General features: G+C 41.2%; 1 protein-coding gene across 3 annotated transcripts in view; it reads right to left on the reverse strand.

Moving 5' to 3' along the window:
• The window catches only part of LOC138764513 (teneurin-3), a 4,541,667-nt gene that overhangs the window by 4,045,291 nt on the left and 471,365 nt on the right, over window positions 1-25,011 (reverse strand). For 2 of the 3 annotated variants that reach the window (XM_069940580.1, XM_069940589.1), the window contains exon 3: window positions 21,173-21,304. The exons of the other annotated variant lie outside the window; for it this stretch is intronic. The gene's annotated coding sequence lies outside the window, so the exon portion shown is untranslated. The remainder of the gene's footprint in view (window positions 1-21,172; window positions 21,305-25,011) is intronic. 3 annotated transcript variants of the gene reach the window in all.

The raw sequence follows: 25,011 nt of genomic DNA on the forward strand, positions 1-25,011 counted from the left end.
GAAAGGAAAGCAAGAGATTCTCTCTAGAGTCACAGTGTCCATGGATTCACCTCCAGCGCTCCCACGGCCTCCCCAGCCACAGACTTCAGTCCAAAGCATTAGCAACCCAAACTCCACATGCACCACTCTGACATGATCAGGAAACCTCCAGCACCCTCTCGCATCCCGATTCCAATACCTGGTTCCACTTCAGCCAATCTCTAGCCTGGCGCAGTCCCTTAACCGCCGTTGTCAGCAGATCGCACCCTCCATGGGTTCATTGCCTGGAATCACCAACATTCCACTGCCTGTGTGCTCTTCTGCCTCAGAACCCCTTGCTAGTCCACTGGTGTGGTCACAATACTGAGGGTAGTCTCTTCTGCTTCTTCTCAAAATGGCTGGGGTTTCCCCATTTTCTGGTGGCCTGAGCCAGTCCTTTGCTTTCCTGGAGTCTGTAACACCTCAAGGTTACTGCCAAATACAGGCACCACCATCTTGGGCCCAGACTCCGCTGTTGTAGTATTTTAAAATAAAACTGCTTGGTGCTCCTGCAAGCAGTTTTTTAAAAAAATAAAAAAATAAACAGCTCAAGGAATGTTGATAGCATTCATATAAGCAACGAGGGAGACTGATTCACCCAAGTAATGAAATTCTTGGCTTGCATTTCCAGTCAGAACTCAACTGCCAAGGGAAATTATGCCACAACATCTAAACATGATGAAATACAACCATCAATTCGCTCACTCCATTAATCTCAGCAATAAATTGGCTTGCCATTGAATAGGCACTGCCACTCTGCATTTTCCTATATAAATGGAAGCTGACATGAAGTAATTTCAAAATAGCATTGATACAGCATTCGTTTAAGCTGAAGGTACAACCATAAGCAAACAGCATTTCAAAAGATGTGGATGCAGACTTGCTCTTGGTTCCCAAACATAGGCCAGGAAGTGGGGAAAAAAATCTCAGATCCCCAGAATGGAAAGTAAAATTACAACTTGCCTTTGATCTGGAACATATCTTGCAAGTTTAAAATAAAAACTTCAAATTCTGGACAGTCTAGACCAGGGGTGTCAAACTCAAATTCACGGAGGGCCAAAATTAAAAACTTGGACTAAGTTGAGGGCCAAACTAAATATTTATTGAAAATTTTCAACAACATCTGCATGTTTTCTCTTCTTTCAACATATGTTAAACTTTAGGATATAACTTTAGGAGGATAATGTTACAGTCAGGAGTAGGTAGCTCAAGTTCACCCTTTGCTTGACCTGAGGGAAACCTATTTGGTCCCTGTGGAGATGTAGTCAGCATTCACAGGCTGTGTCCATTTTGGCCTGCATCAGGACTCAGCATTTCCTGCTCACTCCTTAGGCTCTAGGCCTCTATTCACCCTCGACCCACCATCCCTCTACTTGACCAGTCCTTTACCCAACCTCTACTCGCCCCTCACTCCACTCGCTCTGCCTCTACCCACCCCATCCTATACACCCCCCTCTACTGCCTCTCCCCTCAACCTGTTCCTCCCTCTACCCGTCTCTCACCCTCTAATCACCCCTCCCCTACTCGCCCTGCCCCTCCCCTTTTACCTCTTCCCTATCCACCCCTCCTCCTACTCATCCCTCCCTCTAACTGCCATAACCTCCCCTGCCCATTACTCCTCACCTACACCCTCTGCCCACCCCTGCTTAACCACCCACTCAGGCCCAGCGTGCTGCCGATCAGCCTTTGCGGACAGCCACCATCTCTCTCTTCATGTGCAGGGCCGAACCAGCCGTCCCTGGGGTCCGCGCGGGTGCAAGCGCTGAAGGCTGTGGCGACCGGGAGAAGTGCACTCGCGCTGTGGAAGAGCCGTCCGGTGCCAGTCGTGCGGGTCTCGTGCTGCCCGGGGGCCGTGCGCAGCTTGCCATGTCCGTCGCGCCGACAGGAAATCACAGGCACTCGCCCATCCGCCGCACCGCTCGACAGGTGGGAGAAGTGACTGGTTCTGCGGGGAGCCTTCCAACTGGCTTGCCGGCTGATGACATCGACAGACTTCTCGTGTTACAATTTCTCGTGTTACAATGGGGAAGGATGTGCAATGAAGGGGGAGGATGGTGGGGGTGACATTACTAAAAAACAGTATCGGCTCTCGCTGCAGGGTGGGCCACCTCTAATACATTTTTGAAATGTATTAGAGTTTGACATGTGTGGTCTAGACTAACATTAACTCTGAATTTAATATTTAGATCAAAATGGTTTGATGATATAATAGAACATCACTACACAGAAACAGGGCCTTTGGTCCATCTAAATCTGTGCTGACCCTATTATTCTGCCGATTCACATTGACCTGCACACAGACCATAGTCCTCCAAACCCATTCCAATCCAACTTTTCTTAAGTGTCAAAATAGAGCCCATATTCAACACTTCAGCTGGCAGCTTATTCCACACTCCCACCACTCTCTCCATGTTCCCTATAAGTATTTCCCCTTTTCATTCTCAACACATGTCCTTGAGTTCTCATCTCACCCGACCTCCATCTATACCCCTGTGTGATGCACTGTGGCGACAGTAAGCAGACAAGATTCAAAAGACTGAACCACAGGCTTTATTCTGCTTAAAGTATTTTGCTGTAGTTAGCTGCAACTCTGTATGACTGAGCTCAAGGGGCCGGATGTGACTTGTATCCTGGCAGATGGTTGGCAGCTGACTGGGTGGGGCTTGATCCATTCAGGTCGGCTGATTGACAGCCGGCCAGGTGTGGTCTGCCCTCTGGTGATCTTCCTACAGGTACACAGGTCTCCCCCGCAGTAGGCTAGTGGTGTACCACCATACCTTGATAATTTTGTATGCCTCCAACGAATCTCTCCTCATTCTTTTCCCCTCCAGTGAATGATGTCCTAATATCAACCTTCCTCATCAATACATGAATAAATTAGAAAACAATCCAACTTCAGAAGTCAGCTTGGAATGATGTCCAGCTTTACTACTGTCAAGCATTGCAAGCATGACCTGCTGCATTTCCTGACCTCTGCCAAGAAGAGGGAAGGGATGATTCATGCAATAATTCACTGGGAACTGATCATATTTGGGCAGGTTTGTAAAACCATCTGATACTCCACAATGTCACTGCCAAACCTAAATGCTTCTGATTATATTTTCGATTGAAACACAAGATCACACTGAATATCACAGATTAAGTTAATTTAAAATTGGACAAAAGACAGCCTTTCAAAGCAACAAAACCTGGTCATCCAATCAAGTAAATATTTCCATGCTCTATTAACTCTGAGTATGAAGCAAAAACCTGTGGTTCTTCACGAGAACAGAAATGACTGTTTTATGACTGTACATTGCCATAACTCCCAAGTGGTCTGTGTAAGCATCATGGAATGGAATGGATAACAGATTTTCTTTCCACAAGGACATTAAGTGACTCAGTTGCAGTTATAATTTCACATAAGCTGATGGTTACTTAAAAAATCTCCAAATGTCTTTGTTAAACCAAAATTCACATTTTAAGCTACCCTAGTGGTTTTGATGACAGAATTATGATAATTAAATGAGGTATCTGGATTTCCCCGCATGTACACAGCTGCATTACTTAGATTTAAACTACAATTCTGCATTAAGTTCTCTCCCCACCCCCACCCCAAACTTCCCAACCTCAATGACCCACACATCTTTGCAATTTTCATCAACCTTTGAGAAGAAGTACCACTTACTTCTCAGTTCCTTCCAGTGTTTTGTTTTTCTTCCCAAATCCAATCCATCAATTGCAGGTTCTTCGGCTCCCCACGTGCAACATCTGACTCTTTCACTTGTCATTTCCAACTTCACGTACATCACTTGCACTCAATCACATTCCCTTTCACTTAAAGGTGCCTTTGAAATCATAGGTCATCAATTCCAGTCCTATCAGATCCTTTCCATGCATGAGAAAATATATTGAATCTCAATTTGTCCGTGGTAAATGCACAATTAAATATTGTTGTTGTCTAAATATTGTTGTGCCCTATCGATCTTAGTTGAATTAATAGAAAAAAAAGAGAAATATCTGGGAGATTAAAAGATTAAGATTTTAAAATAAAATACAATTTATTTGTCCTACACTGGAATTAAAGATTCCAAAATCCCCTTTTAGGTGCATTGGAGGCAAATCGATGGTCTTTAAGTGACACTTTTACTTCTTTCTTACCGTAGGGGATGCCAGGCAACATTAATAGAGGTCCTTTATCAGCCTTACATCCAGCAGAAGGCAATTTGAACAGCAATTTGATGGAGCTAAGTAACAGGAAAGGTATGACCACACTCATGGGGTTGTATTTATAGACCACCCAATGGTCAATGAGAATTGGAGGAGCAAATCTATAGTGAGATAATAGACTGCTGCAGAAGACACAAGGTTGTGATATTAGGAGATTTAAACTTTCCACATATTTTCTGTAAAAGGGTTGGATAGATTGGAGATTGTAAAACGCGTTCAGTAAACTTTTCTAAATCAATATAAAGAGGTATGAACTAAAAAAAGAGTGTAAACCTGAATCTCTTATTAGGGAGTGAGATAGGACAGGTGAGAGAAGTATGTGTGGGGGAACATTTTGGGTTCAGTGATCATAATGCCATTATTTTCAGGTTAATTATGGAGAAGATTAGTCTGGGCCTTGGGTTGATGTTCTAATTTGGGGAAAGGTTAATTATGAGGAAATGAAGGATCTAGAATGTGTAGATTGAGATCAATCATATTTTGGGCAAGGATATACAAGGTAAGTGGACGACCTTCAAAGGTGACATTTTGAGTGTACAGAGTTTATATGGTCTTGTCAGGATTAAAGCAAGGTTATCAAGCATAGGAAACCTTGGTTTTCAAGGGATATTGGGGATCTAGTTTGGATGAAGATGTGTAACATGAAGCAAATGAACTGCTTGAGGAATACAAAATAAAAAACCTCAAGAAAAATCATGTAGTCTAAAAGAAGACACGAGATTGCTTTGGCAGACAATTTGAAGAAAAATCCCAAGGGTTTCTACAGATATGTTAAGAGCCAAAGGATAACAAGGGACAAAATTAGACAGCAAGATCTGATTGGTTGGCTTTGTATCTTAATTTTTTTTCTTTTCACTCAGGAAATGGTAACAGTGTCATGGGAAGTAAAGAAAACAAGCAGTGAGGTTATGGAACCTATACTGATTAAAGGAGGAATTGCTTGCTATCTTCAAGCAAATAAGGGTGGATAAATCCCCAGAGCCTGACAAGATAGACCCTCAAACCTTGGAGGCGAGTGTAGAAATTACAGGGGCTCTGGCAGAAATATGCAAAATGTTCCTTAGCATGGGTGTGGTGTCAGAGGAATGGAGTGTAGGTCATGTATTTTTAAAACAAGGCTCCAAAAGTAATTTAAAATTATAGGCCTGTGAGCCTCATGTTAACTGTAGGTAAATACTGAATGGTGTTCAAAGTGATCGTATATGCAATTATGTAGAGAACCAGAAACTGATTAGGGGATAGTTAACATGGCTTTGTGGATGGTAAGTGGTGTTTACCAAATCCTAGTTTTTTGAGGAGTTTACCAAGTTGACAAAGGAAAGGTTATGGATGCTGTCTACATGTACTTTAGTAAGATTCAACAATGGTTGGATGTGGGAAGCCAGAAAGTAGTGGTGAATTATTGCTTCTCAGACTGGAGGTCTATGACTAGTGATGTGCCTCAGGGATCAGTGCTGGGATCATTATTGTTTTTCATCAATGATCTGGTTGATAATGTGGGAAATTCGATTAGCATGTTTGTTGATGACACTAAAGTAACTTTTCCACTGGCACCCATCCAAGGAATTAACTGGGAATTTACTGGGATAGGATCCAGTGGAAAAGAAACACGGGCATTAAATAATCTCATTTCACACCAGGGATTAACCACCTCTACCCCTACTCATACCCCTGGTGTTTGCTGACACGGGCGTGCTGATAAATCCAGAGGAAAAGAGACAGCAGAAAGTAATCCGTTTCCAGTTGAAGGTAGAATATTCTGATCCTGGGGATGAGTTGTGTTCAGTGGAGAAGCAATTAGTGATCCAGTTAAGCAGGGCCCAGTAGAAATGGCACAAAGGACTTCCTATCCCAGGACACTGCACAGCCAATTAATTGAGGAGCCAGTGGAAAATGGGTTTAAGATTGGAGACAATGTGAAGCTTCTTTTTTAAATAATAGACTTTTTTAGTTATTAAATAGTTAGACATTTTCTTCCATCCAAAATTTCTCATTTTCCTTGAATCTCAAATATTAATATTCTTGATTTTTTTTTCAGCTCACTTCCTTCCCCCCCCCAACCGGATTAATACCATATGATTTTAATGATTTATTGGATTTAAGATCAGCCTCAATAGCTTTGATTAAGAACAATTTGAACATCACATTTTCAGATGAAGATTGGTTCTCTACTCCCAGCTTGATTAACAATTCTTCATTTTGTGCAAGACATTGTACCACCTTAAATTGTAATAAGCATAGCATACACATCCAAACTTAAATTATCTTGTTTGCATGCAGATATTGATCCACAATGTGAGAAGTGTACAATTTTTGAAGCTTCACAGATCCATGTGTTTCTGGAGTGCCCAAATTTAGAGAGAGATTTTAGAAAAACATTTTCTAAACTTTAAAGATTTTTTTAAAGATCAATAAAGAACTCTGTTCGTTGATTGCTTTGTTGGGTTTTTCCATGTGAGATAGATGTATCTCTTTGTAACTCAGGACAAAGTTTTAGCCTTTACCACGCTGATAGCCAAACGAGCAATTTTATTGCAATGGAAAGATGACTCTTCAGCTTAGATGATGTAATGTCCTGTTTGGAGAAAATTAAATACAACATTAAAGATAGAAAGTTTCAATTTGTAAAGATGTGTGGGTCATTCATATACTATCATGACTGGAAGAATTAAGAATTTTGAATGTTCCAGAGATTCTCTGCCTGAAGTCTGGACATTGCGATCAGATGGACAATTTCCATTTAAAAAAGAACAAAAGTAACCTAGATTAGATGTTTTTTTATTTGTTTTTTTTTCCTTTTTATCAATTTTTATTTGGATTAACTCGCCAAATAGGAATTTAACATGGTTATCATAGATTATTTCAATAACTTGCTTCTCATGAGGATCAAGTAGTGCAGTTCCATCCATTTTTTTTGTACTTATGTCCACGTGATGACTTACGTTTTCCTTAAAAATTATATGCAAATTTATATTAAACACAACAAAAATATTTTAAAAATAAATAAATAAAAAGGAGAGGGGGATCTGGGAATACAGATACACAATTCCCTCAAAGTGGTATTGCACGTGGCTATGGTTATAAAGAGAGCTTTTGCCATATTGGCCTTCATAAATAAAATTATAGAGTATAGGAGTCGGGATGTTATGTTAAAGTTTTACAAGACATTGAGGAGGCCAAATTTGGAGTTTTGTGTGCAGCTTTGATCACCTAACTACAGGAAAGACACAAGATAGAGTGCAGAGAAGATTTACTGGGATGTCACCTGGAATTCAAGAACTGAGTTGGAGGGAAAGGTTTGGACAATTCCCTGGAGCGTTGAAGAATGAGGGGGGATTTAATAGAGGTATTTAAAATTATAAAGGGGAGAGACAGAGTAAATGTAGATAGTCTCCCTTCCCCTCCCCTCCCCCACTGATAGTGGGTCAGATACAAACCAGTGGACCTGGATTAAGAATGAAAAGGGAAAAATTTGGGGGTATATAAGGGGAAACTTCACATAGGGAGTGTGGAGTGAGCTGCCAGTTGAAATGGTGAATCTGAGCTAAATTTTAATATTTAAGAAGAATTTGGGCAGATATATTGATTATTGAGACATGAAAGGCTATGGACTAGGTGCAGATCAGTGGGACTAGGCCAAAAAATGGTTTGGGTCCTGTTTATGTACAGTAATGTTCTCTGGTTCAAATGCTACACTGTGATGGTCGTGAAATTTAGAAAGGGAAAAGAAAAATATTAATGAGAATGCTACCGAAACTGGTAGGCTTGCTTTTCAAGGAGAAGCTGGGATATCTTCCTGGAGTATAGGTGGGCGAGGGGGTGAGGAACTTCGAAGTTTCGAAAATTATGTGGTATGGATAAAGTAAATGCTTGCGATTGTTTCCCAGGGTAAGGAAGTAAAGGGTAGAGATTCTAGTTGAGAGGAAAGATTTAAATTTATACATGTGCATGCAAAGCTGAGATAAATATTAGGCAACTGCAACATTTTAGTCAGCATGCACAAAGTTGGAACAAGGGTACTAGAACACTACAACTCTAAATTTCAATTTAGACATTGTAGAGCTCGTCAAAAGAACTAAAGACTTGTTGATCCAAACCAAGGCTTTTATCAGCAAAAGACAGGAGCTCTTCACAGGTGGCCGACCAGTCCGGAATGATCCGACCTGGCTAGGGACACAACCCTTTAAGGCCCAGACAATAGGCGTGGCTTAGCTCTCAGCCAATCGCTGTAAGCACAGTCTAGATACAGTAACTATATACACTATGTACATTGGTGATAGATCTGTAGTATCACAGACATACAGCACGGTAACAAGTCTTATTGCCCCATGAGCTTGTGCTGCCCAATTACTCTTAAATAACTTCCACGCCCAATACATTTTGAATGATGAAAGGATTCTGGAGTGCCTTGAGGAATCCCACGCAGACTTGGGGAGAACACACAAGCTCCTTACAGGCAGCATTGGATTAGAAGCCCTGTCACTGGCACTGTAACAGCATTGCTCTGACTGCTGCGCTGACCATACCTCTTTCATTGCAAAGTCATCCATTCTTGGTGTCAGAGGTGATGAAAACAACCATTGCAGTGAAGTTTTGTCAACTTATTGCCTTGCGGTGGACACAAGTAAACTACTTTGAAGCTTGCATTGCGATATAGTGTACTTATTCCCCCAATTGTCCACAGTTTGAACTAAAAATATGCAAATTTCATCAGTCACCTCTATCCACTCAATTACAAAAGAACGTGTTGAGTCATGGTTTATATACAATTCACCAGGACACAATGTAAATTTTACACCTGCAGAGCAGTTCCTATGAATCCTTCATAACGGGGTTTCCAATTCATAAAGGAAGATAGAGATTTACAAAAAGTGAAGAACATTACAGCACCAGAAACAGGCCATTCAGCCCTTCTAGTCTATTGCTAAACTATTATTCAGCCTAATCCTACTGACATGCATCCAATCCATAGGCCTCCATACACCATTGGTCAAAATTTTTAAAAATGACCTGCATTTATCATTTTACACTCCCAATAATCTTTGTGAAGTTCCCCATAATGATCACCTTGCACCTTCAAACTATGGTTTGAATCACACCCAACCTCAGTGGAGAAAAAAATAACTTGAATTTTATCTATATACCTTTGTATCTCTACCCATTCTTCTGCATTCCAGCCAATAAAGTCCTAACCTGTGAAGTCAGAGTTACCTTTCCCTATAACTAGATTCATCCTAGCAAATCTTCCCTGTACTCTTTCAAACATTGATATCTTTGCTGTATTTACATGACCGAAACTGCACACAATACTCCATTTTTGGTCTAATCATTGTCTTATACAACTTTGCTATAACATCCCAACTCCTGCACACAAAATTTTGATTTATGACAATCAACATGCTAAAAGCTGTCTTTAGGACCCTATCCATCTCATTTTAGGAGAAATATTTATCCATATTAGCATTCACTCCATTGAGGACATCTACAAGAGGCAGTGTCTTAAGAAAATAGCTTTTTATCCTCAAGGATCCTCACCACCCACTCTGCTACCATTGGGAAGGAGATAGAGGAGCATGAAGATAAACACCCATTAGAACAAGGACAGATTCTTCCCCTCTGCCATCAGATTTCTGAATGGATGTTATTTCACCTTCTCTTATTTTTGCACTAACTCATTTTAAGATGCAATTTGAAACCAATATTAGCATTATAATGCTTCCAGAAAACAACAAATTTTGTGACATGATTATGATAATGAATGCTGATTCTATATTCCCAGATTCCTCTGTTCTACTTCACTCCTCAGTGCCCTACCATTTACCGTGGATGATCTATCTTGATTTGGTCTTCTAAAATACAACAGCTCACACTGGTCTGCATTAAATTTCATCTGCCATTTTGAAGCCCATTTTTCCCATTTGGTCCAGATTCCTCTGCAAGCTTTAAAACCCTTCCTTACTGTTCACTGCATCTTTAATCTTAGTGTCATTTGCCAACTTGCTGATCCAATTTACCATATTACTCTCTAGATCATTGAGATAGATGACACAACAATGGACCTAGCATTGATCCCCAAGACATACCACTAGTCACAGGCCTCTACTACCACACTCTGGCTTTTCCCATAAAGCCAATGTCGAATCCATTTCATGACCTCCCCATGAATATTGAACAACTGAACCATCCTGAATAACCTCCCAAGTGGGAATTTGTCAAAGGCATTACTAAAGTCCAGAGCCCTTCCTCCATCAACTTCTTTCAAGATTCAATTATTATCATAGCAATAAAACAGTGTCATATTACATGAAATTTCTTTTTGCCTGCTGCATGGTCGACAGATTTGCCACTGCCAGGATTTGCCTAAGTGCCACTTGCAGTCAGGCACCCACACAGTCAGACACCCACGCACAAAAGAGAACCCACCCAGAGTCACCGAGTGTCTGCAGATTCGCCTCCAGAACTTCCGCAAACCCCACAGCCACACAGAGTCCAGTCCAAACCATTGGCAACCTCAGCTCCAGATAGGAACCTCCGACATGGTCAGGAACCCTTCAGTGGCCTCGGCACCTCCTCACATCCCGGATCTGATACCTGGTGCCTGTCCAGCCAGTCTCCAGCAGTTCGCAGCCCAGTGTGATCCTCCTGACAGTCTCCAGCAGCCAACAGCTTCCGCAGGTTCCTCGCCTCGAGTCAGCAGTAGCCCACAGCATGCACTGGTCCCCTCAGCTGCAGAGTCCCCTCACTGGTCCACTGCTGTGGTCACCATCCCTGCAGGTTGTCTCCTCCGCTTCTTCTCAGACTGGGTGGGTGATCTTCCCATCCCCTAGTAGCCTGCTCCAATCCTCTGCTTCCCAGGAGGCTGAAGCTTCTCATGGTTGCTACGGATTGATTGGTGCCACCGTCTTGGGTGCAGACCCACAGTCACAAAATTTCAAATGAAACCCGCTGTCAGCTCCCTCAATGGGACATTCAAAGCCCGAGTGGAGCTGGTGGCAGTCGACTGTGTGTCTGGATCTCACGGGATCCCATGCTTAATAACCTCCTTAAAAATACTCAATTTGGTTAAAAATGAAAGCAAAAAAAAAAAAAAAAAATCAAATTAACTATAGCAGTGGTCGGTAGAGGAAAGTGAAGGATAATTAAGGAAGGCAATTTCTAGGCATAGAATTTGGCACATTGACTAAAAAGATAATGGGAGGAATGCATATTTATCTTAGCTAACAATAGACTTTAGAATGAAGTTGCAAAAGATTAGAATTGAAGAGGATACCAAAAGTATTTGAGCAGGTGTTTGTGATTTTAAATAGTGCAAGATTTTACATCAAAATGGTGGCAGAAAGCAATATGACAGTATATTGCCAATATTGCATCTGCAACAACTTAAATGTTACAGACCTGTCACAGGATTAATAGTTCTGCCTAATTAAAATCTGTAACATTTGAATTTCATAACAAGTAATAATCAGTTGTGCAAGTAGTATACTTCAATGAGGTGAAACAAAAATGTATCAAATTTGCATGTATTTATTTCTTGGCAAACCTGCAATGCAAGATTTGACAATGACCAGCATAAATAAATATTTAAGTTTATAAAAAGAGCAGGAAAATCTCTAAGAGTCCCTTGCAATAAAAGATTGATATATTATTCATTTCTGCATAATGTTCTTTTGCTAAAAGACTAATTTTTACTAAAGTGGGTAATCTAACATTTTAACTCACCCCCTGCTCCATCTGCTGTGTTGCTACCCATTAATGAGCCCGTCTGCACCTTCTTGAAACTTCGATACACCCTCATCATAACCTCTGAATCAGTTTCATCTCAGTGAACATGATATCAGGCAGTTATAGCCAAATCAAAGATGGTGAATATTTTTGGTCCAAACACATGTTGGCAGACTACAAGCGTGGTTCGGAGTATCACATATTTTTCCTTTGTTTTAAAACTAACCTTACTATATCTAGTACGGTGAGAAGGATTGTTCTGCAAACAGATTAACAAGGTTTCCTCTAATAGCCATTAGGAAGGAGATAGAGGAGCATGAAGATAAACATCCATTAGACCAGAACACTTTGGAGAACTAGGCCATTCAGCTCGTCAAGTGTGCTCCACATTGAAATCACAACTCATGCATTTAACACCAAGGTCAAGTTTATTATCATTTGATTCTACATATATAACCCGATGAAACGACATCTCTCCAGACCATGGTGTATACACAAAAGCACAGTACATAAAAATAAAAAAATAACAAAGAAATAAATATTTGGGATGACTTTCACAGTTACAGAACACAGATCATCAGTTTTGCAGCCTGCAATTGCAGCAATTCTGCAGCCTGGCAGGTCCTGATTTTGATGATAGTGGGTCAAAGATACCACATGCTAGATGGAAAGGATCTGCTAATAAATGTTGTCTATCAAGGAAAGCGAGACCCCCAGCAATCTTCTCGGCTGTTTTAATGATTTTCTTTATAGACTTGCTGACTGATTCTTTGCATCTTCTACACCACACATTATTACAATCAGGATATTCTCAAATGTGGTCCTGAAAAAATTGTCAAGATGGGGGCCAGTGGCCTTGCCCTCCTCAACTTCTTTAGAAGGAGCAGGAGCTGCTGTACATTCTTGACTAATGAGGTGTTGTGGGTCCAGCAGAGATCATCACTTATATGCACACCAAGGAGCTTGGTGCTCTCCACTCTCTCTACAATGGAACTACGTGTAGTTTAGAATGGTCGACTAAGTGTATGCCGTATCCCCTTACCAATCAAGCGCTTCTTTTATATACTCAGTGGCATAGCCTCCGCAGCAGTCTGGGGCAACAAATTCCACTGATTTATCATCCTCTAGCTAAGAAACCTCCAATTAAAAGTAACATTTTTATTACGAGGCTATTTCCTCTGGCCCTAGACTCTCCAACTACTGGAAATATCTTCTCCATGTCCACTATACTGAGCCCTTTTGATATTCAAAAGGTTTAGATGAGATCACCCTCATCCTTCAAAACCTAATGAATACAGACCCAGAGCGATCAAAGACTCAAATATTAACCGTCTCATCCCTGGGATCTTTCCAACATAGGCAAGGCACCTCAATGCCTCCTCCACAAAATTGAGGACTACATTGGGGCTGCCTCACACACCTCTGATGAATTTGTCAACTTCATTCACTTCACTGCCAACTTCCACCCTGATCTCAAATTCACTTGGTCCATCTCCGGGAACACTCTTCCCTTTCTTGATCTCTCTGTCGCCATCTCAGGAGACATATTTTACAAACCTACTAACTTCCTTAACTACCTTGACTACACTTCTTCACACCCAGGGTCCTGCAAAGATTCTATTCCCTTCTCACAATTTGTCTCTGCTACATCTGTTCCCAAGATGAAGCCTTCCAGTCCAGATCATCTGAAATGATTACATCCTTCCACAGATGTGGCTTCTCCTCCACCACCATCAACTCAGCCCTTACCAGCATTGCCTCCATTTCCAACTCATCTACCCTGGCCCCCCAGAGATGTTGCAAACACAGGATTCCCCTTTTCCTTACTAACTATCCCACCAGGTTCCACATCCAACAGATTATCCTCTCTAATTTCTACCACTTATAACATGATTCTACCACTAGACACATCTTCCCCTCTCTGCCCTCCATAGAGACCTTTCCCTTTGTGACTCCCTTGTTCACTTATCCCTCCCAATGAATCATCCCCCTAAAAACTTTCCACTGTGGCCACAGGAAGTACCCCAACTCCTCTCACCACAATTTAGAGTCCCAAACAGACCTTTCAAGAGAAGGAAACTGTATCTGTGAGAGGGCCTCATGTACTATCCCACACAAGACCACCCACAAATTGGATGAACACTTGATTTTTCAGTTTGGGCACAATCCAGCCAGATGGCATTAACATCAACTTCTCCAGTTTTTCCTACCCTGCCCTCTCCCTCCCTCATTGTCTTCTTTCCTCCCACTTCCCCATTCCCTTCCCTCCCCATTCACAGAACCATCCCTCCTCCTCTGCTTGCTGGCACACTCTCACTACCTTATCCACCCATTTCATTCAGCCTTTGGGACCATGCTCCTCCCCTTGTCTCTCACTCCCTGCCATTTTGTTCAATGGCATGCTGCTATTGTTTCATAGCTTGATGAAGGGCTCAAGCCCAAAATATAGGCTATGCATCTTCATCTTTGAGGCATAAAGTGCACTGTTTGACCAGCTGAGTTGCTCCAGCATTCAACCATGGTTTCTTCAATTTTTCTTTTTTTTCTCCTCTGGACTCTCCAATGCCATCATACCCTTGCTTTGATTATGAGCCACATAATTGCTTGTGATGTTCCAAACATCATTCAAACATTCAGAGCCCCTTCTATCAGAGAGAATCTCTTATCCCTCTGCCCCTCCTGCATTACCTCTGCTCTTCTCTTCCCTCTTCCACTTGCATCCTTCTATTACCTACCAACCTGGGCTCCTCCCCCTCTTATTCAAGCATCTGCCCAATTTGCTGCACACCTGAAGGGCTCAGGCCCAAAACATCATCTAGCCATTGCCATCCATGACCTGCTGAGTTACTCCAGCATTTTTGGATACTATCCCCAATTCTTCACATTTTAACTTTGTTGACCAATTTCCTATGAGACTTCAAGAGAAAAAAAAATCCCAAAGATGTAAATATAACCACATCAACTAGTTCCCTCACCATCTTGGTTTTCTGTCCATTAAGTTAAAAGTGTTCGCCCCTGAAGTGCCAGTTAATGAAGAAATTGAAGGCTGTGTAGTTAACCAGGAATCATGGCTTTTATTGGTAGAAACTCAGTAGTACAATAATGAATGAAAATGGGTGCGTAAACAGTTATAAGCCAAGGGGAGTGTCTTTAGTGGTAGAGATAATACACGTCCAATGTCAGTAGAGCGGATGAAGCACAGTGAAAGACTAACAGCATGATACAGATTAATCACAGCCCCATATCTAATTGGGCTTCAATATGGGAGGAAACCAAAGATGTGCTGGAAGTTAACTGGAAGCTGTAGATGACGCCTAGTGTGTGCCAATTGCAGAAAGGTTGAGAAGGAAGAGTAGATACGCATGCAAGAGAGAATTATAGAAAAATGTGCAGGATATCAGAACTACGAAGACCCAGTATGGACCATTGATAAAGTAAGCAAGGCTTGTAGTGGCAGCATCAATTTAGATTTTCTGTCTTTAATGATAAAAAAAGTAAAAGCACACTTTTTGCTGATCGTTTGTTTCCATGGGCTAGTTACTCCATTTCTTCATCCAGGAAGCACAAGCATCTTTAAAATTACGAAACTGTTTGGTCGGGTCCATGGGGAGAAATAGTGTTCACTGAGCAGACTACAAGACAACAAATTTTTACCAGCAAACCGAACAGAAACACAAGGCTAGATGTAGACAAGGCCATATTTGGAATACTGTGTGCAGCTCCATGGAATTAATGTAATTACACTGGAAAGGGTACAAAAAGGATTCATGAGGTTGTTCAGCCTGAAGGGCTTGAGATAAAAGGAAGCTGTACAGGCTTGGATGACTTTTCTGGAGCATAGGAGTAATCTTATCGAGACATTGAAAAAAAAATATCATGAGGGGCATAGACAATATGAATAGTCTATCTTTTCCCTCAGGATAGGAAAGAACAAAACTAGAGGGCATAGCTTCAAGAAGAGAGAGAAAAGATTTTAAAAAATTCCTAAGGGACAATGTTTTCCCTGTACAAACAGTGGAGAGTATTTGAAGTGAACTACCAGAAAATAGTAGAGCTGGATAAAATTATATTTAAAAGTATTTCAACAGATATATTATGAGGAAAAGGTTAGAGAGATGTGGGCCAAGCACATATTACATACATATTCATACATGTATCTGTAATGTACAATTACTATGTGGAAGAAGTTGTGGATATATTTATTATTTTGATTGCTTCAGCACTAAAATAAACATGTTTACGAAGCTCTGCTCTCGTACATTTCAAGACCTGCTCTTGCTTTAAACCTTGCAACAAACTTCACGACTGTAAATACTGTCCCAAGCAAATGATAGAAGGACGCATGATAGGTATGCAAATAGTAAACTTAAATCTGGGATATCTGACCACAAAAATGTCTAACATGTTTCTTGATTTTACATCCAGAGGAGAATCAGTGCATCTGTCAGTGGAAATGCCATTCTTCATTTCAATGACTGAAGTTACAGAAATTTGTGACCCAATCCTGTAACGCGAACAATCAATCAAGAACAAGATGTGTCTGTGGATAGGAAAATGCACGAGCAGTTCAATGAGTTTGCATGGCTGTGACATGTACTTAAATGAAAGTGACTGGAATCTCATCCCTGGTTACCCATTTGTCATAATGGCCCATCAGTATGCAACCATGCACAGCCAATACTTCACATTTGTCAAAAACGTGCATAACTATTCTCATCACAGTATATATTTTTTTTTAAATAAAAGCATATTCCGCAGAAAGTGTCAGTGACCGTAATATTGCCTGAAGCAGAGTCAGATTACTGAAGACATACATTACAGCACAGTCCAGGCCCTTCAGCCCACAATGTTGCACAGGCCTATATATACCTACAAAAACTAAACCTTTCCTATCTCATAACCCTCGATTTTATTTATTTCATCCACATGCCCAAGGGTCTCTTTAATGTTCCTATTGTTCCAGCCTCCTCCACCACCACCCCTGGCAAGGCATTCCAGGCACCTAAAACTCTTGAAGACTTACCACTGAGGCCTCCCTTCACTTTGTGAGGATGCCCTCTGGTGTTTGCTACTCCCACCCTAGGAATAAGGTCTGCCTTATCTATGCCTCTCATAATCTTTTAGACTTCCATCAATTCACCTCTTGTTCTTTTTCACTCCAAAGAGAAAACCCCTAGCTCTGCTAACTTTGGCTCGCAAGACATTTCCAATCCAGGCAACATCCTGGTAAATCTCCTCTGCAGCCTCTCCATAGCCTCCACATCCTTCCTGCAATGAGGTGACCGGAACTGAACACTAATATTCTAAGTGTATCTCAGCCCTGATTGGCAGAGTTGCAAAATGACATCTTGACTCTTGAACTCAATTTCACAACTAATGAAGCCCAGTATCCCAAAGACCTTTTTAACTCTCCTATCAACCTGCATGGGAACCTTGAGGGATCTAATGATTTGGACCCCAGCACTGTCAGCTCAAGACCCTTCCTGGCATCTGGAGTCCAAAATCTCATCTGAGTCAGTTATGTAACAGAGGTCAGACTGTTCTGGCAGGGAGGCGAGCACTCTGGTAAACTGGAAACAGAGGACTCATCAGCCACAAACGAGCCTGCAGCTGACGAGGACATTTACCCCCTCCATAAATCTTCATCCGCGAAGCCAAGCCAAAGAAGAAGAAGGTATATTAGTCATAAAACTATCTTTATAAGGCCCTCTAGTGGTTCAGAGTAGTATTTCATTTCTCCCCACTTCATTTCTTATGAAGTTTGTAAAATTTTGAACCCTTCTATTGAGTATTTTAAAATCAATGATTTATTTTATAATGCAATTTTTGGTAGACTTGAATTTTCATCCATCATTTGACATTTTCCTCATTCTGATCTTCAGGTATGAAACCAACATACGATTAAAAAAAATGTAATTCTTGGAAAGCTTAGATACATGGCTCATTATCTCACAAATTAACAGAATATTTAAGCTACAAGCACAAATCTTACAGGCATCCAAAGTTATTCACAACAATTATATATATCATGCGGGTATCGACTGCACAAGTTCATTATTAGAGACTTCTGCACAAATCCTGAAATCTACATCTTGCCGACAACCAAACTATTCCCATCCACCAAGAGCATGATCTGAAGTAGTTCGGCAGAGTGAAGCAACAATGTTGTAGAAACTCCGAACATTTTGACAGGGCAATCTACCCAAAAATTGCGATCATTTAAATGAGGAATGAATATCACATCTCCTCATTTGCTTGAAGATGACCTTATTATGTAATAAAACAAAATGTGATATTACATAAAATTTCCTTTGGTCTATCGTAAGGCAGACAAAGATTTGCTATCAGCAAAATTTGCCAAACACCCTTTACAGCCAAAGAGAAGCAAAAGAGAGTTCCCCCCACCCATCCCTCTCCCTCAACACCCCTCCACAGGTCACTGAATGCCCATAACTTTGCCTCTAGCACTCTCGCAGCCTCCACAGCCACATAGCCTTCTGTCCAAAACATCAGCAACCCAGGCTCCAGATGCACATCTCCGACACAATCAAGAAGCTTGCAGTACTCTCTCACATCCCAGTTCCAATACCTGGTGCCGCTTCAGCCAGTCAAGCCAGTCTCCGGCAATCCGTACCCTTGACCGCAGTTGTCAGCAGCCCGCAGCCTGCAGCCTGCGTGGGTTCCTCGCCTGATCTCACCAACAGCCCGCTGTCTGTGTGTTCGTCAGCCTCAGAGGCCCTCACTGGTTCACCACCAAGGTCACCACCCCACAGGGGTCATCTCCTCCACTTCTCTTTCTCAAACAGTGGGTGGTCTCCCCGTTTTCTGGTGTCCTGCACCAGTCCTCTGCTATCCTGGGGTCTGCAACCCCTTGTGGCTAGATCCCTGCAGTCGAGGCATTTAAAATAAACCACTGTCAGCTCCTTTAACAGGGTGATTAAAGCTAACAGCAGTTGGACTAGGTGAATTTTAGGGACAGGTTAGATTCATTTAATTTTGAGCAGTTCTGACCAATTTAATCATTTTTATGGAAAATTTAATTTAAATATGGTGCAATGGTCATGGGATATGTCAGTGATGTTCAGAAACAATTTGACAGCCAGTGAAGAAAGGGTACAGCTTAACCAATTGTCAAATTATCATTTTGACAGCTATGGGAGGAGTTTGTTCTGCCTCCCACAATGTGACAGCTTGCTTCGGAATTGAGGGACACACACAAGGTTTTTTTTTCCCATTTTGCAGGCATGCGGTCAGTGGAGACAGATGCCTAATCTGCGCCATCGTGCTTATTCTGGTCACATTATTCAAGACCTTCTCCGGAGCAGACAGATTTATATCTTCAATCTGAGCCAAAGCATGAAGCAATAGAGGAGAACTATTAAAAAAGATGGTGTGGTTAATGAAATTAAATACTCCAGATGTTGCAGAATAACATCACTCTGTATCAGTTTAGCAATTGTGACTTTGGTTAAGTCAATTTTGGTGTTCTGAATGATTAATGATTCATTTAATGGAGTTAAGATCTCAATAAATTGGAGCAGCATGAGACATGGGCAAGTTTTTTTTCCCCCACCAATGTTCATCTGTCACGTCTCCTTCCTATCCTTACAACTTGGTAGAGTTGGACATAATTCAACGTCAAGTTTCAAACCAAAGATGATGGTCACAGGTAGGAAGGTGCAGAGATAAAAAAATTGCTTTGTAAGCAATCGGGTTAGACATCACACACACACACACACACACATAATACTGAAAGTAGACAGGGCACAAGTGCAGATTAACATAACAAAAGGCAATCATTTTTCCAGTGCCAGGATCATTCATAAGTTTAACAATGACAGGAAGGAAACAGCCTTTGAATTTAATGGTGCGCAATCATGAATTAACATCCTAACAGGAAATGGGGTTGAGAGAGTGCAGCCAGCATTTGATGAGTCTTAATATGATGGCTATTTTTCAAAGCAGTCAGGAATGTAGATAGAGTCAAGAGAGGGAATAGTCAAGTGATGGACTCATCCCCATTCACAACCCTCTTCAGTTTTGCAGCCTTGGGCAGAACAGATCCAGTGCCGCACCCTGACAGGATACTTCCAATAACATAGCTGAGAGAGTTAAAAGATGCAACTGGCATTCCACATTCCTTCAGCCCTCTGAGGAAGCAGAGGGCACCTTTTTGGCCATTGATAGACCAATAACATTTACTGCCAGGAAATTAAGCCCCTTTACCATCTCCAGGTCTGCACTGATGTAGATTAGGGACTGAGCGCCACTCTTCTTCCAGAAGTCCGTGACCAGCTTATTGGGTAGTTAACGGCCAAGTGTGAAACAGGGATGCATGTCAGGTTTGTTCATTTAAATCAGACATCATCACTAATTTCCCTTTGATTATCTCAGCTAATTCAGAGCTACAGGGAAAGGTTAAAAAGGTTTAGACTTTATTCTCTGAAGGGTATATTTGATAGAGGTATACAGAATTATGAAGGATATAGAGAGAGTAAATATAAGCAGGATTTTTCCACTGAGGCTTAGTGAGTCATGAACTAGAGGACGGACTAAGGGTGAAAGATGAAATGTTCAAAGGGATCATTTAAGGGAAATGCTTCTCACAGAGAGTGGTGAGAGTAGAATAAACTCAGGTGAAGTGGCGAATGTGGGCTGAGTTTTGACATTTAAAAAAATTGTTAGGATACATCAATGGGAAGGGTGTGGAGGGCTATGGTCCAGGTGCAAGTCATTGGGAACAGGCAGAATAAATAGCTCAGCACAGATTAGATGGGCCAAAGGACCCTTTACTCTACTGTAGTGTTCTATGTTTCCAGGAGCTTTAAAAAAAAAATCACCCTACAAAATCTTTAGATTAAAAAAATCCATTATTTTCACTGTCACCATTAATTTTTGATTCCCTATCGAGTAATTGAAGAACAATGTTAATGCAACCATGGAGGCTGGTTGGGGCAAAGGACACAACCCGAAGTGAACGTCAAGGTTTTTTTTTGCATTCAACGAGTTCAGCACCATTTTTCCAATGAAATGGTGTAACCAGCCAATGTTACTCATATGTTTAACAAAATTAACCTTTCCCCATAAAGGAATATGCAAAATCTCTTCACCACAAATTTTAACTGAACAAAATTTATTATTGAAAAAAAATCAGTCCAAGCAATAACAACTGGTCAATGTCATGTCATTCACATGATGGTTGCATTCTAAAACGTGCACTCACCTATACATTCTTTTTTCTTTGACTTGGCTTCGCGGACGAAGATTTATACAGTAGCTTACAATATCACAGTAGAGATATTGCAACAGGTTTTATTTTCAAAAGGAAATGCATTATGTGATCTCCCGCTGATATCTGAAAGGTAATATATTTGGATTCAACAGGAATTCTGTTCAATGTCACATCAAGGGAACATTGCAAGCTAAACCAGAAAATCTGCAGTTGCTGAGGTCTAGTTAAGTATATAAAAGTGCTGGAGAAGCACAACAATTCACACAGCATCCAGAGGAAGCAAAAGACAGTCAATGCTTTATGCCTGAATCCATCATCCAGCTCTTGGGAACGGAGCCCAAGTTTGTCCAACCATATTACCCAATACACTCCACTCAGCAATACAGTACCCTTTCCAAACCATCTACATCATTTCTATAGAACAGCACCCAATACTCCATACATGCCTTGATTAAAGTTCCTGTAGTTAAAAAGTTATAGGAATTAACAATCCACCATAATAATTAATATCTTGACATGCAACCAGCCTAGGTGATGACAATAGCTTGCATTGCCAAGATGAGTTTTAAACAATCCAATAGTTTCAGTCACTGTACCTTCACTTTGTAGATACATTAAATAACCCATCTGAAACATTAACAGCTGTTTTCAGAGTTTACATATTCACAAATCATCAGTCCTGGCCTTTTAGCTGCTTAACCAGCACATTCCATTTCATTTCAACCTGGCTAATTGTGCTCTGACATCAAATGATTAAGTTGCAATCCAATAGGTTTTGTTCATGGAGAGACCTACAAGTCTGGCTTTTAAGATTTGGTTAGGGAAATACTTTGACAGCATCCCTGCACCCAAACATTCATGAATTTCAGGTGAGGCCAGAAGCAGATAGAACAAAACTTATAATGCCACTAACTTTTGGAATGAGTTGATCAAAGTTCAGTAAATCAAGCTAAAATTTCCACTCAATGTCAACAACTTATAAACCAGTACTTAAACCATTAAGTCATTAATAAATCCATAATTTCAATAACATTATTATTAAATAATCAGATAATTGTTAATATCCCTCATGGACTATTAAAAAAAAATCTTAACAGAGCTTTACTAAAACTCACACCACTAGATGGAAGGATAGCTTCATTCCTGCTGTTATCAAACTCTTGAACAGATTTCATATGAATGAGAGATACTGCTTGATCTTACAAACCCAACCTCAGCATGAACCTGACACTATTTCTTTCTACAAAACTATACTCTGCACTTCATCTTCATTGCTGCACTACTTGAACTGAAGAATGGGTTAATTTGTTTTTCCCTGTCCCCCCACTTTATCTCAGTGCATTTGGAAATTAACTAATTTTAAAAAAAAAATCCACTTTAGAGTTTTGGGTGGGGTGGAAATCAGTATGATTAGGGTGGGAAACATTCAAACAATCTTCAAGGAAGAGAATAAGAGAAATTATTTCTATGAAATGGAACGAACTGGGGATTAAAAACTAACAAGGAAATGAAATATTTACTTCAATAACCACCACCAAAACTTTTACTTCCCCCATTTAGGCTACATCAGCCACCTTACATCATCACTTTTCCCTTCCATTCTCATCTGCACTTTAAAATCCAGAGGAATTCAATGGCTTACCTCATTATTGGCAATCATCTCAGAATTCCCTCAACATGTCTTGTGCAGCAATTGGAGATTCCCAACACAATAACTGGTAGCACTGAAATTGCTTGACACTTTATTTATGGGGGGGGGGGGAAGGGGCCACCCAATACCACAGTCGACACCAAGCAGCCTCATCTATTTTTTTAATGCTTGCATCCTTTTTCATCTGGGCACAATTTTTCAAAAATAGTACCAAATGGTAGACACCAGAGACTAATCAATCCCAGATTGCATGTGATAGAAATTATCAGCAAAAATGACAAGCAGATGGAAGACGATGAAGCCACTCAGCTCCGAATGTGTTTTTGATATTGCTTTAGGTAAAGTACTTGTCACAGCAGCAGAAAGTCATTAAAACTAATTAAAATCTTCTGCAGACCATTTGTGCAGAATTCCTGGACGATATCAATTTGACTTGTGAGAGGCGACAATCTTTTTGTCATTATCCTGTACCTGATTGTTAATTAATAACTAATCATTACTCAATTTGACTAACAGAGGAGTGCATTCATCCCAACAATAACCTTTTAAGATCAAGCAAATTTGCTCTTCGAGTCAAGGTTTGCAATAATCAAACAAAGGCAAATGGTGGAAGGTTTTAAAATGCAGCCATGTCTAAACCTACTGAAAAATATGACATGAGAGTTATTCCAAAAGAAATTTCATTGTTTTGTAATATCAAGTAACTTGAAGGAATTGCTAAATAATTTCCTGAAAAAGAGAGGTGCAAAGTTTCTATCTACAACCAAAAGTTCCCTGTATAAGTTCCAATTGGGGAAGTATTCTAATATTTGTGCACAATTCGAATTTAGGGAATAATTTCAAGAGAACGAATATGGGATTAGATTTGATTGACAGTGGTGGTTATATAGTGCTATGACACAGGCCTGACAGCCCTCCTAATCCCCACTGTCGGGCGTCACACCCCAACTGTTGGATTGCCACCCCACCCCCAGTGTCACCATCCCTCCCCACCTCCACTGTCTGACCTCCTTACGACTGTCCTCTACTTTCCCACTGTTAAACTGACTTCCCTCTCCCTCTGTCAGACTGGCCTCCATCTCCCTGTGTCAGACTGACCTTCCCACTCCCTCTGTCTGATTAACTTCTCCATGCCCAGTGTGGGACTGACCTCCCAGTCCCTCTGTCTGACTGACCTTCCCACTCCTATTATTGGACTGATGTCCCACACCCTGTGTCAGACTGGCCTCACTACCACTATGTGGGGCTGATGTCCCATTCCCTCTGTCAGATGCCTCCCACTCCCACTGTGAGGCCTCTCACACACACTCCCCCATTGACTAACCACTGTGCAAGGTATTGAACTGGTTTTCCTTCTCCCCGTGTTCGCATATTATGTTTTTATTTTCTTGTTCTTTTTCTCATGATGTTAAAGGAGGCCATTTGGCCCATCAAGCCCATTCCATGTTTCAGTTCAAGTCTCATTGTCTCCTCTTACTTTCTTGTGGTCTATTATCTCTCACATTCCCATCCATTCCCCCCCCCGCCCCCCCAATTCCCCATCATCCATCGACACTTTGCATTTTCTTACGGAGGCCAATTAATCTACCAGCATGTCTTTGGGATGTGAGAGGAAACTGAAGCATCATGGGAGACTCCATGCAGGCAGCTCCAGACATCAGGATTGAACATGGGTCAGTAGAGCTGGGAAATTGCTTTGCCACCTTCAGCATGGCTATATCACTCCTCAGAACAATTGTTTACCCTCTAGGTGCCTCTGTACTCTCACAGCAAAACTGTCATCTCCCTGGTGTCTCCACACATTCTTTCAAACTGTCCTCCTCCAGGGGTCCTTAACATACAAAATAGGCACAAGAGAATCAGCTTCCACCCCCCACTTTACTTCTCAACATTTTTCCCCCTCAAACCTCCTCCCTATAATCTCTTACATGTTAACCTAGAGCTCCTCTTCCTGCCCCTTCCTTCCTCTTCATCTTACCTTACCACCCAACTCCTCAAGCACCTGTCAGTCTATGCCCACTCCTTGATAAAGAGCTCAGGCACAAAATGTTGTTGACCCTTCAATGACCCTAGATTCTGCATGACGTTCTAAGTTTCTCCTGTACTTCTGTACATTGTAGGACTACCCCAGCGCCTGCAGACTTTCTTGTTTAACAAGAGAATTAGCCATTCTGTTTTT

The sequence above is a fragment of the Narcine bancroftii genome, chromosome 1, assembly GCF_036971445.1.
Source record: "Narcine bancroftii isolate sNarBan1 chromosome 1, sNarBan1.hap1, whole genome shotgun sequence".
NCBI lineage: Eukaryota > Metazoa > Chordata > Chondrichthyes > Torpediniformes > Narcinidae > Narcine > Narcine bancroftii.